This window comes from Oryzias melastigma, linkage group LG2 (assembly GCF_002922805.2).
Source record: "Oryzias melastigma strain HK-1 linkage group LG2, ASM292280v2, whole genome shotgun sequence".
NCBI classification, from domain to species: domain Eukaryota; kingdom Metazoa; phylum Chordata; class Actinopteri; order Beloniformes; family Adrianichthyidae; genus Oryzias; species Oryzias melastigma.
The window spans coordinates 4,424,967-4,442,847 of NC_050513.1; the positions used below are offsets into that span (position 1 = coordinate 4,424,967).

The 17,881-nt window shown below is 38.1% G+C and overlaps 1 protein-coding gene and 1 long non-coding RNA gene across 6 annotated transcripts in view; one reads left to right on the forward strand and one right to left on the reverse strand.

Moving 5' to 3' along the window:
- LOC112160059 (interleukin-1 receptor accessory protein-like 1-B) overlaps positions 1 to 17,881 on the reverse strand; it is a gene marked incomplete in the record, with an annotated part of 393,180 nt that overhangs the window by 303,385 nt on the left and 71,914 nt on the right.
- LOC112160061 lies at positions 13,236 to 14,697 on the forward strand. 3 transcript variants are annotated; one of them, XR_002921597.2, is made up of 3 exons: positions 13,236 to 13,605; positions 14,186 to 14,340; positions 14,474 to 14,697. It is a non-coding gene; the product is annotated as an uncharacterized LOC112160061 (long non-coding RNA). The 3 variants fall into 3 exon arrangements; XR_002921598.2 differs by having other exon boundaries at positions 14,189 to 14,340; XR_002921599.2 differs by having other exon boundaries at positions 13,236 to 13,584; positions 14,189 to 14,340.

A 17,881-nucleotide genomic window follows, 5' to 3' on the forward strand; every position in this document is an offset into this window, starting at 1 on the left:
CAATGATCTTACAAAATAATACATTATTGTGGGGAAAAAATGATAAAACTAGCATGTTGTTCTTTATCATTTAAACTGCAATAAAATAAATAGAGCAATAAGCAGCATCATTTCAAATTTATAAAATAAGTTAATAATAATAATAATTTGGCCACGGGTGCAACTTATACTCAGAAGAGACTTATAATCCGAAAAATAGAGTAAATGTATCAAATTAATTTTTATCCGAACAGTTACATTTAAAGACGAAAAATCGCTCCAGTTTGTCATTTGAAAAAACATGTTCCTACAGATTTCAATACATGGTCTACAGTGTTCCCCTGCATATTCACATGTATCTCCGCACAGCGGAGCCCCCACAGGGCGGTCCTCTTCCGGGAGAGGAGCCCCCCTGATATCAGCTGACTCAAAAGTGGCCGAAAAAATTCCTTTGTGTAAGAAAGAAGATAAAGTAATCATAAGAAACATAAAGGTGCATTCACACCGAACACGATTAGCGCGGCAGACTCGCATCTGCCAATCAGGAGCTCAGCTTTGGGCACGTGACTTTCTCAGTGACCCAATCAGCAGGTAGAATATTAATTCAATACGAGCGTTTTTGTCCAGAACTTTCGTCTTTTTCCTTTACCCGTTTGAGCCGCAGGTTTACAGGGCTCATCCGGCTACTTTGGGGCGAAGGCGGGACAACCTCTAACAGATCGGCGGCTTTTGTCCCCGCGGCGGAGCTCCCTTGCTCGATATGCCTCATTGAGACATTTAAGAAAAAGGAAAAAGGTCTACTAATTTTTTTTTTCTCTTGGATTAATACGAAACAGTGAGCCTACAAGCTCAGCCACAGATACACAGAAACACAGTGGAAGCGGCTGTCATACAGACTGTACTGGGAAAATCTTTCAATAATAATCATAACTCAAACATGGAGACATGATTACTGATGCTTTGTTGAACTTTTCACAATAAATAAACCAGATTCCTCGACATAGTCTTCCATTCATTCACAGACAGAGCTGGTAGCTCCTCCCACATGCGGCCACGCCACCAGGAACACATTTTTTGCGGCAAAAGACGTCGTTTTGTAGGATACTAATTTAAAACCATTGCTTAGTTCCACTCAAAAAAGTCTCATTGTTCTGATTCAAGATGAAAGACTTCAAACCAAACGTTCCCAAATCCAAAGCAGGAAGCAGTTTGAAGTACCCACAGAGTGACGAAATCCTCTGTGGCGTGCTTTTGTTAAAATATGTATAAAATCGTTGGCTAAAGCCCATCCTGGCTCTGCGGCCCGACTGAAGCCGCCGCTCTCGGATTGATTAGTTGCGTGAAGTGACCTCCGAGCTCCCAGGAGCCGGGTGTGAACACGTCAGGTCGCGGCGGGTAACGCGGGCTGTCAGCAGAGCGCCGGCGCTGCATGTGTGCTCGGCTGCATCGCTGCCACTCGGAACGCGTTAAGCGTGTGACTGTCATTTGGACAGCTGAGACCGGCCAATGTCCTGATGTTTCCACAGCCGCCCACTCCAAGATGTCCCCAAGACTCAGGGAATTCAGAGGGAAGAGGAAGTGATCATCATGAAACGCTCAAACGAGAGACGCGTTTACCAAAAATCTTAAATCTAAGAATCAGTTTTGGGACACATTCTTTATTTTATTTGGACTTTTATTCTGGAAAAACTCAGGAAATAAGCAAACAGTAACAGATAATTCACCTCTAAAGATGCTAACTCACAGAAAAATGCATAAAAAACACACATTTGTTGTCAATTTTAACACTTGAGTAGATCATTTTTTCATAATTCCACATTTGTTTGGTAACTTTAAATAGAAAACAATAAGCTAAATAAGGTAAAAGAAATTAATAAATCACAAAATAGTCACTTTTTCATCCAAGTCTTAAAAAAAAAAAAACCCTACAGGAATAAAACCTTAGCTTGAAACCCTTTCAAAATAAAAGTTGAATCACGTTTGTCTTTTTTGGCAACTCGTTTGATGCATTCTGGATCGTAAAAAGGGAGACGATATTTATTAGAGTATACCTGCTACTTTAAGGTGTTCAATTGATGTAAATAGATAGGATTTTCAAAATAAAATCTTCAAAGATGGAAGCTCAAAAACTGTTGAAATGACAGTATGTTGGTTGAATTTTATGTCCTATTGTAAAATGGTCTAGTTACATAAAAAACAAGTTTTTACATGCTCTCTATAGAGATACTAACATGTTTAAGTCCTGCTCTTTTGATCTATTTTAAAAGTGTTCCTTCTTTTAAATATGATTATGTTGTTTTTAGACAAAATTTTGAAAAAAAAGAATTATTTTCTCAGAAATACCGTTTTTTCGGAGGCATAGTTTGACCAGTAACGTGGTTTATGTGGCGTTTTAAAAATAACAAATAAATAAATATTAAAAAATAAAAATGTGACCTTTTTTTTCTTCTTTGGGGAGCAAAATTCTTCAAAAAGAAAATTATAAAACACCAAAATGAAAGTAATTTCAGCTCTCATAGATTGAGATTAGTTTAAATGTTGACCCCCCAGAGGGTGCTCTACAACATTCCCCGCACATAAGCACAAATATTAGGGTTTTTCTTGCAGTAGATTGAATGGAAACGAGTCGCTGTGGAAGCTCTTTTAGGACTTTGATTTCATCGAAATGTCTGAATTTCACTCATTTCTTGCTATAACGTTCGTAGAATTTCTTCAATTCGCTCCTTGATTTGCCGTTTTCAAGATATTGATGACCTTACCGTCTCGATGTAAAGGACACAGGAGCCTTTTACTGTTTATTCATCAATACTAAAAGTACTTTGTAATCTCTGTTTTTGGATTATAAAAATGAATTTTTGTTCTAAGGTGACTGCTTTATTTACAGGAAACCTCAACTGTTTACATCAGAATTAGGATTTAAGAACTAAATGCACCAAAAACAAACTACTGAATTCATAAAGCTGCTGGCAAATAGATAAAAATAGATGAAAAAATTGACGTTATTTTAAAAAAACGTAAAATATGATATATGTAAGTGGTTTGCTAAAACAGGTTAACACAAAAAAATGTAATATAATACTAAAACCCTTTTGAATCTTAATTTCTTCATCTTGTAAAAAGTTTGGTCAATTTTTATAAATTTTTTTTTAGTGTTCAAAATAACCTAATTAACAAAGACACAAACTTTATTTTCTGTACACATCAATTAAATAATAATTTGTAAAATATTAAATGTAAGCATTTTTAAACCTACACTTTTTTATCTATATTTTACTAGAATGACATAAAAATATATATTTTTTATTTTTTAAATCGCTTTCATATAATAAATTAAGCCCTTTAATGCTTAAAATTTTACACTCACCTGCCAATCAAAAAAAGCCACACCCCCTTTTCGATTCTATTTTTAGAATGTTTTAAAAAATAAATCAAATTTAAGAGGTTTTGGGATTGACTTCAGACCTAGTTTTACAGTAAAATGTAATAAAATGTCAAATGTTGTAGTACCTCAAATGACCACTAGAGGTGGGGTTCAGAAATGACCAATTTCTTATTGAATTCCAGAGTAAAACGTCTGATTTCTAACTCAAACCTTTAGCTAATTTGGAGTTTAAATTGTAATTTTTTGTGATGTTTATACATTTCAGACATTTATTCTGAATGAAGCGCCTGTGGTGATGTGGAACCACGGTCCTGGAGATCTTCCACCCTGCCTGATCTCCAGTTCTCCTTTCACTCCTTGCTGCTGATTAGCTGATTTGGGTGTTTCTATAAGCAAAATGGAATGAACACACTCAATCCGGGTAATCAGCAGCAAGGAGTGCAAGGAGAACTGGAGAACAGGCAGGATGGTAGATCGTAAAAATCTGCCATTTTTTTAGTCTAATCGGCCATTTTTGAAAAGTTGCTAAAAGTGGGCGGAGCAAACTCTAGCCAATATGCCCGTCCCGTTTTAGGGTTTATTTTTGCTGTTATCCATCATAATTATTATATGTCCACTCTATTTTCATTGGAGGTTATGGGACATTTAGGGTTCCAACTGGAAAAACTGGACTTTCTGTAGTTACTTTGATCTTTAAACTGGATTTAAGGAGGAAGTCAAAGGGTTTCCCATTGGTGGACGATTCAAAAATCCATCTGGAGACCTCACAGATCCTTTTTTTTGTCTTGGAACTTCCTTCAAACCCAAAATAACCTCACATTTTCCCAGTCTTTACTACTCATTACCCAACACTTATGGGGGGTTGGGGGGGTCCATAAAGAAAAATTAATCTTGAGGAGGAGGGTAATTTATTTCCAGTGGCATGTGAAGATAATTAAGAAGGGGGTGGAAGGGATTGTGAGCGCGCTCACTCGTCACCTCCCGCGTCTCAGTATTAATCCCAACCCCTTGTTAAAAACACAAGTAATCACTCAATAAAGCATCTTTTTACCCGGCGACACTTATCTCAAATGGTTTTTGTTACAATAAAGATGCAATTGAATGAGCACAGTGAGGGTATCTGTTTGTATTCGATAAGCAGCGAGGCTTTTGTGCGCGCCCGAATCCACTCAAAAACACTTCAAATTAACCCCTTCAGCTTTCCGCAGACCAACATTTCACACATTTCTTTGGAGAGCTTTGACTGGAGAGCGGAGCGGCAAATAATGTGTTTAACCTGATTCATGGTCAACAGGAAGAACATCCAAGTACAGCATGAAGACCTTGAATAAAGAGAAGGACCACGGCAACAATAATATTTTTCATATAATTGAAAAACCACATATTGGCTGAAAGCTTTAAATGATTTGTTCATGTCAAATTAGTGGAATATTACATTGTAAGGAAAGTCTGTTGAGACAAACTGTGGAGGCTCTCACTCTTAACTTTAAAAGCCCTAAATAAATCTGTTCTGAGGTTCTCCAGGGTTAAAAACATCCTAAATTTAACAACCCATTAGGAGGAAAATTGTATTTTTGTTGTTTTTAACATGTTCTTGTGACTTATATGAGGAAAATTAAGCTAAAAATTCAATTTCTTCATTAAAATCGCTGAGAATCAGGAGCGGATGAAAAAATGCAGTTTGAAATAAGAGCATAATTGATAGAAAATGGTGGGAATCACATTTTGATTCATCCACTTGCAGACGATCCATGACTGTCTCAGTTATGAGTTATGATCAGGCTTAAAATTAAAACAAGTTAAGTCAAACTCTACAATAATAGGAGAAATATATTTTTAATAAGTGAAATATCTGGAGAATATAAACTCAAATGATGAAATTGGCTTGAAAAATGAATTATATATATATTTTTAATTTTTAAATTACATTTCAGTTTTTTAAAGATTTGAAACTTTTCACCCTTTTTCTGATTACCGGACAGTCTAAGCGGATTTATTCTGAAAAAGTTAAAGTAGCTGAAATGTTGATCAAAGTTCACAAGCGGTCTAGTCTGGTAAGAACTAGTACGGTACGATCCAGTTAATTCTCGAAAGCGTTTCCACTCAGTTAAGAATCACTTCCACTTCCGCTACCACATGCGTGGTGTAGACCGCTAGCGTGTCATTGCGTCATGGTCGTGAGATGACTAGAAAAGCAACAACCAGGGAGGTCATCCAGCAGCTTGTCTTTTTCTTGCTTTACTTCTGGCAAATCGTGTATAACAGAAATATAATGTTGTTTGAAAACACAGAAGAATACCGCTGTTGGAAACGCTAGCTTAGCGCTATTTAAGCACATTCAAATGCCAATCAACGGGTGGATACAGGGACTCCTGTTCAACTTTTCTATGGATCTACAACAGAGAGGCACGGTTTGGTACTGTTTAATGAGTCCATTAGACAATGCAAACACTCAAAACACCGGACCGCTCAGTGGAAACGAGGTTAAAGGGTAAGCAAACCCTAAATCAACTTTTTTTGGCTGTTGATCTCTATAAATGGGGCTTTAAAAGTGCTGTCTGTCGGCCATAACAACATTTTTGATAAATTCAAATAAACTTGTTTAATTCTTGAAAATATAGTCAAAACCCGTCTGTGTGCTGCCCCCTACAGGTTGAATTAAGGTATTACAGTTGAATTTTATGATTGATCAAACCATGTAAGTCCCACATCATGATCTCCAGCCCCCAAGCCCCACCCTCTCTGACAGGATTTTCATATTTCGACTGTGGGTGGAGTCAGCCTCCAACTTCCCTGTTTGGTTACACTTTAATTTCCTCTTTCCTGAAAACCTTCAGACCCATTCAGCCAATTAGATCTGTGGTGGGACTTTTCAAATATTAATTGGTTCTCTACCCCTTCTAGCTCCTCCCCTTTTGCTATAATCGTAGGGCCATTCGAAGCTGTAGTGGCGTCCAAAAGTACATTACATTTAAATGTAAGTAGTGACTTTTGGTTTTGGCGCTACTTTTTAAAGTTATAAAACCAACGTTGTCATCTATTTTCCTAGTGCTAGCAGCTACATGCTAACGTAGCAGCCATTGATGACATGATCAACGAGTTCCAGACATAAAACGAGACATAAAACTTGAAGTCTAGATGCTACGACTCAATTTTAAGACAGATTAAACACCTTTTGATGTTTATTATCTTTTACACAGATGAAATACAGAATGTGGTGCTTCAATAATTCCAAAAATAGACACTAAAGTTTCACAAAACGTCTACATTATTGTCGCTAACTAGCAACTTTCTGTGTTAGCATTAAGAGCTAACAGCTAATATTTTTGCATTATGGTTTCTTCTCGTCTTTCTTTCAGGACAGCACGGTTTTAAACGCCGGCGAGTCGTCCTCCGTCGCAGCCGAGATGCGATCTGAGCAACTCGCCACAAAGACTCTGATTGTATTTGACTTGACTTGATCCTTTTTTCTTGCGTCGGCACTCCTTAAGAAGGTTTGAAGCTGCAGTTAGGTGGACTGCCAGCTCTCGTTAACGTGAGGCCTTTGTGTGGCTGTCCGCCCCAACTGGAAGTCCTTCGCGACTCCATTCTTATGAACATCTTGTCTCATCAGATAAATAAATACTCCTAAAATATGTTAGTAGACTCAGAACAGATTAGTCATGTGGCTAGTTTCCATAAGGAACCATAACTTTGATAATTTACCACATTTTTTCTTGTTCTCTCAGACCTGATTTTCGCCTAAGAGACTTTATTAAGACTAACCGAGGGCTAATTTTAGCCTGGGAGTCCGTAAGCGAGTAATTAAACAGACGAGTTCGAAATGATCAGATTAACTGCTGAGTAAGCATCCTCCACAACAGCTCTAACGCTTCCCCAGAGCCTTTGTTTTCCCTTTCCGAGGTATCGCGGCGCTCTCATCTGCGGCGGTGGACGCGTCGGCTGGACTGCACTTCGCCGGGGGGGACAGTGACTTTCCCTGCAGCCGCTTCCTGTCACAGCAGCCCCATAATTGGCAGCCGGCTTCTCCCCACAGAGAACCTGTGTGCTGGCGCGCCGGCCTGTCAGGCTCCAGATGAGGCCCCGAACCGCCACGAAGACCGGGAACTGCTGAGATAGTTCAATCTGCCAGCTTTTTCACCAGGTTAAAGTTGGGAGATTTTCCGCCATATCTAATCACAATAGAACGGCGCGGAAAATAATAGCCGTATGCAGGAGAAAATGCACCGCGGGGAGCAAGATTTGGCCACAATGGTGGAAATGTGATACAGAGGAGCAATTCTTTGTTATCAGCTGGGAATGTGGGCCGCGGCGCTGAATGAAGCAGTTCATAAGCGACTTACTCTCATTTCAGGCTGGTTTCAGAGGTTAGACGAGGAGAAAGAGTCGATTTTATGGAAAAAAAAGGCTTTTTTTTAAATGAAGAAAGCAGATATGAGCTTTCAAACAAAACATCCCATTCAACACTGACAGCTTTAGTACTAATCTCCATGGAGACGCGAGACTCTACAGTATTTCTGATTTGAAATATGATTAAAAGTTTGATCTCAAAACATTACATTGATCAGAAACTCTTATGGGTTTAATCAGTTCTGATTTTTTAGTTTTCCTCAGGACAACATAATTGAAGGACAGTATTTACTAAAAATACTTTTTTTTTCTTTAGTTCTGAGGTGATTTTAGATGCTTGCTGGATTATTGATAATCCATCCATCCATCCATCTTCTTGACCGCTTCTTCCCTTTCGGGGTCGCGGGGGTGCCGGAGCCTATCCCGGCTACTGAAGGGCGAAGGCGGGGTACACCCTGGACAGGTCGCCAGTCTGACACAGGGCCTCAATCACACACCCATTCACTCTCACATTCACACTTAGGGGCAATTTAGAGTCACCAATCAACCTATGAAGCATGTTTTTGGACGGTGGGAGGAAGCCGGAGTCCCCGGTGAAAACCCACGCATGCACGGGGAGAACATGCAAACTCCACACAGAAAGGTCCCAGCCGGGATTCGAACCGGGGCCTTCTCGCTGTGAGGCAAGAGCGCTAACCACTGCGGCACCGTGCAGCCCGGATTATTGATAATCTTAGAAAAAAGTGATGCATTACGATGTTGTCTATGTTTGTTTAAAATATGCTCAGAAACAACAAACAAATTCATAACTTTCTTGAAATTAGACAATACTTTAGCATAATAAGAATTAAATGTGTCTAATCTCAAGCATTCACTGCATTTTTAAGGCCATGTGGTGCAACATGTTATGACTTCACAAGCCAGGATAGGAAGGTAGCTGATTGGTCAGAAGAGTTGATGGGAAGTTTTTCTAGTGAACTGGGTTTTCTCCAATACTCGTAGAGTACCTTGTAGAGAAATCTTTTCTCATGATAAGTCAAAATTGATCAATATAGAAGCATAGTACGTATCACTCCACCAGGCTCCTGCCTACAGTACCCATAAGCCTCGTTTCCACTGAGCTGTCTGGTCTGGTACATTACGGTCCAGTTACAACAACAATAAAGGTCATATACTTCTGGTACCTCGTATATAACAAGAATTTAATAGGGGTGTGTATTGGCAAGAGTCTGGCGATATGATACGTATCCCGATACACGTCTCACGATACGATATGTATTGCGATATATCCCAAGACCGCACCAGAACAATTTTCACTTTTTTTTAAATCGATGCAAGTATCGCCAAACGAAATATTGCGATATATCCCAAGACTGTACCAGAACAATTTTCACTTTTTTTAAATCGATGCAAGTATCGCCAAACGAAATATCGCGATATATCCCAAGACTGTACCAGAACAATTTTCACTTTTTTTAAATCGATGCAAGTATCGCCAAATGAAATATCGCGATACATCCCAAGACTGTACCAGAACAATTTTTCACTTTTTTTTAAATCGATGCAATTATCGCCAAATGAAATATCGCGATACATCCGAAGACTGTACCAGAACAATTTTTCACTTTTTTTAAATCGATGCAAGTATCGCCAAACAAAATATCGCAATATATCCCAAGACTGTACTAGAACAATTTTCACTTTTTTTAAATCGGTGCAAGTATCGCCAAACGAAATATCGCGATATATCCCAAGACTGTACCAGAACAATTTTCACTTTTTTTAAAATCGATGCAAGTATCTGCAAATGAAATATCGTGATATATCCCAAGACTGTACCAGAACAATTTTTCACTTTTTTTAAATCGATGCAAGTATCGCCAAACGAAATATCGCGATATATCCCAAGACTGTACCAGAACAATTTTTCACTTTTTTTAAATCGATGCAAGTATCGCCAAACGAAATATCGCGATATATCACCAAGTCGATTTTTTTCCTACACCCCTAGAATTTAATGTTGTTTGAAGGAAAACTGCAGGTGACTGAGAAGAATACCACCGTAAGATTGTTACAAAGGTTGGAGGCGTTAGCTTAAATGCTATATTGGGGCTTTCTAATGTCATTTCTGCCAATCAACAGGTGGCTCCACCCCATCCGTTCCATTCTACTTTTCAATGGACCTACAACCTATGGGTTTGCAAAAGTTGTACTAAAACATTTTCATATTTTTTTTAAGTGTTGTGTCCCGCATCAAATTGTCTCAGGTAAGTATACACAACCAGAAATCACACTTAAGGAGCCTTTTTGAGAAACAATCAAGCAAGGTTGTTTTATACATCTTATTGTAATCCAAACCAACTAGTTCGACATTACAAAGTCGACTAATAAAATTAGCTTAAATATTAGCATAAACTGGAATGTATAGCATCAAAATTCTCGGAAAATTGTGTTATTTGGTGTCAAACTGCATAAGAAATACGCATTTTACAAAGTTAAATGATCTGCTCGATCCAACCTCCTCAGTAAGGGGGAATGACTAAATTGACCATCTAGCGCAGGAGCAGGAGAGAGCTTTGTATCCGACACCTGACGTCTCCATCCTCTGGAGAGATAAAGCTGACAGGGAGGACACCTATAAGCCGACATTCTGCCAGATTCTGCAGCAGCCGTGGATCTTCGGTTAAAATCACAGTTTTAAAGGGTCGTTCAGACCCGCAAATGGTCTCTTTGTTTTCCTTCTTATAGTTCAGAGGAAAGAATGAGCTTTTCTTAGAGATAGTAATAATAAAAAAGGGTATATTTGGGTTTGATGATAGAACAACAGAAGAAAAAACAGGCTGAGTCATCAAACAGTAAAATTTTACAATACCTCTGTCTGTACTGGTACATACAGTGTGTAATAACTTTTACGGGACTGTCAGCAAGGCGGCATCGGTTTAGTGGGGTCGGTCCAAAATTTAATTAAGAGGAGCACGGCAGTTATGAAGGACACGGTTCCGTTTGGTGTCAGAGGAATCACACGTGACGTCAACTACAAAGATTTACATGAAGCTCACAGATTGTTGGTAGTGTAAATTTGTGAAGAATAATTAATAGCTTGATGGCGACCAATGAGAGAACAGAGTAAGTCCTAGATGGCATAAACTCACGATCACCTATTACCGATTTATTTTATTTTCATTTTTTCAAAAAACAACAGTGCGCCTTATGATCCACGGCGCCTTCAAATTGATTAGTTCTGGTTGTGTACAATAAGTCAAAGTGATTTTGAGAGATATACAGCAAGTCAAAAATGCTTGGGTGTTATTGTGAGTACGCTAACGTAGCTAGCATGAAACGGTGTCAAACTGTGTTTTTTTTTGTGCGTTTCTACCAAGGTAGGGAGTTAGCATTGTCACAGTAACATTTGTTTTAGTGGTGTTAGTCTATTTTTTAACTTGTTGCAAACAAGGCTAGAAGTTAAAGGTAGTGTCACTATGCTAATGAGGCTACTGTGTCTAAAACGTAGCGGTGTGCTAACAAGTTTGCGAGTTAGTGTAACCATAGTAACGTGTTTTAACAGTATCTATGTTTTTTTAACATTTAGCAAACAAGGCTCGGACTTAAAGGTATTCTAAATATGCTAACGGGACTAATGTGGCTAACACGTAGCAATGTCGGACTGTGTGTTTTAGATGTGTTGCTAACAAGGTTAGCTTAGTCACAGTAACATTTGCTTTAGCAGTATGTTTTTTTTACGCGTTGCAAACAAGGCTAGGAGTGAAAGATATTGTTAATATGCTAATGTGGCTAACACGTAGCGTGTTACAAACAAGTTCTAGAGTTAGTGTGAACGCAGTTAATAAAGTCTGATGTACGGACTTCTACACTTTTTCGTTCTGTGCATCTAATATAGTGCCGAAACTACGGTATTCTAATTTGATGTTAACACAACACATTGTTTGCTGATATCTTTATGCTAACTTCTCAACATTTAAAGGCATCCAGTTTTTTTTAGACAAGTTTTCAATCATATACAGGTAATTAAAAAAAATGATTTTTTTTAAATTAATTAATTAATTAATTAATTTTAATTAATTAATTTAAAAGCAGAAAAAGAGAAGATAAATTGAGTGATCACCCCAAAATGGCGATAGTTAGAAACTACTCGTATCCAGTTGAAATTGTGGATGATAAAAGAAAATTCTCAATCAAAGCGAGATTATCCCAGATTAAAGCTAATGGTTTCTATAAGGCAAGTTCCCATACTAGTGTCTAAGACAGGAGTGTCAAACTCAATTGCACAAGGGGCCAAAATCCAAAACGTACCTTAGGTCGCGGGGCGAACAGGATAAACATTTATTAAACACTCTAAACACTCTAAACACTGAACACTCTAAAACTACATTTTTAAAACTTCAAAACAGTAACTTTTTAACATAATTAGGAACTAGATATATAGCATTACCTGCGTGTGTGTAAATGTTGTAAGCTGAATTTGGCCGCTGAAGATGATAGTGCTGATAGCTGAATGTGCGAGATTAATAGCTAAAAACGCTGATATCGGAAAACGGTAAAATTGATAGCCAACTAAAATATTAGCTGAATGCCAAATTAGCCTTAAAAAAAAAAAATAAAAAAAAAATAGCCAAAATATCTATCATGTTGCTGAAATATTAGCTAAACTCCAAAACAGCCTAAAATACTAAAATAAAAAAAGGTAAATTAGCCAAAACAGCTAGCATGTTGCGGAAATATTAGCCAAACTCAAAAACAGCCTAAAGTACTAAAATAAAAAGCCTAAATTAGGTTAAAAAAAACAGCTAGCATGTAGCTGAACTATTAGCCAAACTCCAAAACAGCCTAAAATAAAAACCTAAATTAGCCGAAACAGCTAGCATTTAGCTGAAATATTAGCTAAACTCCAAAACACACTCAAATACTAAAATTAAAAACTGAAATTAGCGAAAACAGCTAGCATGTAGCTGAAATATTAACTAAACTCCAAAACAGCCTAAAATACTAAAATAAAAAACCTAAATTAGGTAGAAAACAGCTAGCATGTAGCTAAACTATTAGCTAAACTCCAAAACAGCCTAAAGTACTAAAATAAAAAAAACTAAATTAGCCAAAACAGCTAGTATGTTGCTGAACTATTACCTAAACTCCAAAATAGACTAAAATTACAGAAAAAGCCTAACTAGCCATAACAGTTAGCATCTAGTTGAAATATTAGCCAAACTCCAAAATAGCCAAGAAATATTGGTAAATGCCTAAATAGTCCAAAAAGCTAGCATAATGCCATTTTTTAAAAACTTTAAAACCGCAACTTTTTTAAATAATAATAATAATAATGAAAAATAAAAAGGCAGGAATATTATTCCAGAAAAAATGAACTTAAACCTTAAATAACGTTTAATATTTTACTGTCCATAATAAATATATATATATATTTTTCAAAATTACACAAGTGAGAATTGAGCACAAGACAACATTGGGCCTTTAATAACAATAAAACAAATTGATCTGGAGGCCCAGATAGAATTACAGAATAGTATTACCTTGACTTCGACACATGTGGTCAAAGAGGAATAATGTGACACAAAGAAAAACACTAGACAAACAAACAGGCAGGTTAGAAACTGCAACAATGAGAGAAGATGAAGCATTCCCGTTGCAGTTACTGGTGTATGTAATGTATTCACACACTTAAAGGAAGCTTTAACTCGAAGAATATCTCAACCTATACGATAAGCAGCTGCTGCGGCGGGCACAAGCATGTGTTTCCCATCCTCGCTCCGATAGGTGATAAATGATTAATTGTGTATTTTCCATCTACAATCCCCTCTAGGCCGGAGTTGTCAGAGGTGTGCGGGGTTAAAGGAAGAACGGTGAGAGTTCAGACCTCTGAGGTACCCCCCCCCACACACACACACTCACACACACACACACATGCAAACCCCAGTCCGTCTGTCAACCGGTCAATAATCCCGGCATTTGTGGAGAAATTCCCCAGCATTTTCTGCAGATTCTCAGATATCAGAGCAGGCTTTGTGTCGAGCGCACTGTAGAAATCAAAGAACACGATCCCTGCAGTGCTGCAGGTGGGAGCGGGCCCTCTGAAGCACACAATGACATCTCCAGCTCCAGGAAATTGAAATGCACGGCGCGGCGTCCAATCTAAGCGACCCGACTCGCATTTTCACATCTTCAACCCAACGCGTCTCTTTGTCATCAAACAACCATGTTAGCAGAACAACAATTGGCGCACTTTGATGCAGATATGATGCATGCAAAGTATATTCAAAGGAACACATTTCAAGACAAACCATCAATAATTCACTCAGTTCCCATCTCTGGGCTAAAAAGCTTCTCGGATCCCGCTGCTCACTTTCTTCAGCTTCTTTTTTGGACAGCTGCTGTTATTAACAGTGGAAAAAAGCATTTTTCAAAGGGATGAAAGTTTTCTTGATGTGTTTTATGTTTTATCAGCAGCAGCCACATCCGTTGCCTGCTGGTACGGGCCTGTCAGGGTCTCTTTGGGGTTCTGGAAGCTAATCTCTCTACTGCAACAACAAACCGTCATTGGGGACGGCTATGATACTCCCGCCGTACGGAGAAGAACCCCCTATTCCATATTTATTGAGGTAATCTGTCAGATAATGTTTTTTATGGCTTGTTTTTGTAGCAGGATCCTCTATTTTTTTATGAATGTCTTCTGGAATATAAATTTCAGAGATCAGGGATGTCTGTTTCTGGTCTTTCCCGCTTGTTTTCCAGATGTCTTCACTGTCATCAGGTGATTCCAGGTCCTAACTGACTGAACTAACCAGGGGAAAGAAGTCCAGGATTAGGGTTAAGTTCCAAAACCATAAACTGATCAGATCAATCAGCGACTGACAGGTCATAGGATTAACTTGTGTAAAACCAGGAGCACAAAAACTCAAAAAGACGATGATATAACACATTAAACACTTAAATCTTACTTTAAAAGTCTGTTAATTTCCCACACCTGATTGGTGAATGAACATCTATATAAACTCACTGGTATGAATTTTCCTAAATTTCAAGGATACATTTTTAAATGAACCATTTATGGTCTAAAACACATTTTTTGCTCATACTTTCTTCTTCTTCCGGAATAAGGTGTAATGCTATAGCGCAATCGCCACCTAGTGGCCAAACTAAAACGCCCTCCGGGAGAGGCAGAACAATTCTCTGTTTGATAATCCATGTAACACTGTATGATATTAACAATCTCATTATTTCACTGCTACATTTTACAGTATGTGAACTGTATCAGAATAATATAAATATATTTAAAACATATAGAAGATTATTAATGTATTTCTAAACAACTGTGTATAAATGTGCACTTCAAAATTGAATTGAATTTAATGGATCCGAAGATGATAGCTGAAGATGCTGAAATTGATAGCTAAAAATGCTGAAGTTGATAGCTGGAAACGCTGAAGTTGATAGCCAGCTAAAATATTAGCTAAATGATAAATTAACCTAAAAAACAAAAAAGAAAAAAACTTAGGTTAGCCAAAACTGCTAGCATGTAGCTGAAAAAACAGCTAAACTTTTAAATAGCCTAAAAAAGCTAAATTAGCCAAACCAGCTAACAAGTAAATATTAGCCTAACTCCAAAACAGCCTAAAAACTTAAATAGAAAAGCCTAAATTAGCCAAATTAGCTAGCATGTAGCTGAAATATTAGCTAAACTGTGAAATAGCTAAAAAAAATGCCTAAATTAGCCAAAACAGTCCGCATGTAGCTGAAAAAATGAGTTAAACTTCAAAATAGCCTCAAAAACAAACAAAAAAAGCTAAATTAGCCAAAACAGCTAACATGTAAATATTAGCTTGACTCCAAAATAGCCTAAAAACTTAAATAGAAAAGCCTAAATTAGCCAAATTAGCTAGCATGTAGCTGAAATATTAGTTAAACTCTAAAAATAGCTAAAAACAAAAAAGCCTAAATTAGCTAAAACACCTAGCATGTAGCTAAAATATTAGCAAATCACCAAAATAGCCTAAAAAAAAAAGCTAAATTAGCCAAAACAGCTAACAGGTAAATATTAGCCTAACTCCAAAACAGTCTAAAAACTTAAATAGAAAAGCCTAAATTAGCCAAATTAGCTAGCATGTAGCTGAAATATCAGCTAAACTCTAAAATAGCTAAAAACAAAAAAGCCTAAATTAGCCAAAACAGCTAGCATGTAGCTGAAATATTAGCAAATCTCCAAAATAGCCTAAAAAATAAAAATAGTCCAAAAAGCAAGAAGAATGGCAATTTTTAAAACATTTAAACCATAACTTTAACACATAATTATGAATAATAAAAAGGCGGGAATTTTATCCCAGAAAAAATCAACTTAAACAACTTTCAATATTTTACACTCCATAAAAATATATTTAGTCAAAGTTATACAATTTAAAAATAAGTGCAAGATTAGACCAGTTAGAATTACCCGGAGGGCTGGATCCGGCCCCCGGGCCTTGAGTTTGACACGTGGCATAAAGGATTGAATTTCTGTGGTAACTCAAAGATTGGTAAAGGAGTTGAAGGGTCACCCCACTAATACACAACCGATTCCCAAAACACACAAAATGTCTTTTTTGCTTTATTAAAGGGGTTAAAACATTTTTTTATCAACCATATAAAACACTTTGCCCCTGTTTTGACGATCTAATCCGGCTAACCTCTACCATAGTCTACTTGTTTGAGCTTTTCTTGGACACAAAAATGGCAAAACATTGATTTCACCAAAAAATTTGATGACAGAGCTTCCTGGCTGACCTCTCATCACTCGTCCCTTCCACGGCCGAATCAGTGCAACTTCTAATTAGCTAATGCAGGTTGAGGAGGATGATTTACATCATGTTTAATGTGCTGCCAATCACCGATCGCATTGGGGGCGGGCGGACGCGGAAGAGGGGCCGCGGAGGGACAGAAGGCACGGGGAAACCAGCGGGGTCCAGAGGATGAAAGTGCATAAAAAAAAAGTGAAGGGCGATGGAAAACAGACAATCAAAGCTGAGGGAAAGATAAAATTGTGGGAGAAGACGAAGAGTGGAGATTAGGACTCTTTTTTTTTTAGCTGACGCAGGAGAAAAGCTGCACTGTATATTCACATAACGAGACCAGTGGACCATCATTAAAATCCAGAGGGCGCAAGACGAACCCGGCTCCACCTGACTGTTGGCTGCTGTTGCCCCCCAGAGAAACGCGCCTTGTTGAACCTGCTCCTCTTCTGTCAGCACTTTCATAAATAATTCACAGAGCACTCTGGGGCAGGGGAGCCATAGAGTGAACTCTGTTTTCTCCCCAATCTTCCTCTGCATAATTTTATTGCCTGCTGTTTGCACGGCGCAAACAGAACACGCTCATTTGGTGCATGAGGTGGGGGGGACCTCGGGGTGCGGGTCATCAGAACGCCGCTCTTAAACTTAAAGTGGTGTGTCCAAGTTCTTGGTTGAGGTGTTCAAGCGCCGCAGCTATAGTCGGAGAAAGTGCCGCAGCGTGAGAAGTAATTACAAGCACCAGGATTGTATTGTATTTTTGGAAATTCCCACGAGAGTCCCCCAAGTTACTCACTGCCTAAATTAATGTACACAACCTCCCCGCGTACGCACACACCGGGTGCACTGAAGCAGTTCTATCCCTCAAAGAAAAGGCTTTGTTTAGGGGTGGAAAAGAAGAGGTGGAGGTACGACACATTTTACAGAATGTAGCTCACATAAATTTGCATTTTAATTTGTTCCCTTTTTCTCTATTTCACTAAAACACTTTTTTTTCCTAATGTGACAAAGATACAAAATTATAGCAGAAACCCAGAAGCACCAGAGTACACAAGGCAAGACTACTTCCAAGTGAATACACAAGTCATACTTCATTAAGCCGCCTCAGCTCCTTTAAAGATCCCTGTACTTGAACGAGTCAACCAACTCTACTATAGTCGGAGGAAACGCTACCACGATGAGGACATAGCTAAAGCTCCAGAATCAGAATGTATTCTAAGCCAGGACCACCTTCTATGAACTCAAGAAAAGTCACTTACGATAGTGCTAACCTACACTTCTGGATCAATTCAACAAATGTAATGACTTTTGACTTTCGTTAAACTTGTATACAGACTATCGTCCAATAGTAGCCTTAGCACATCTTCAAAAAATTACTCTA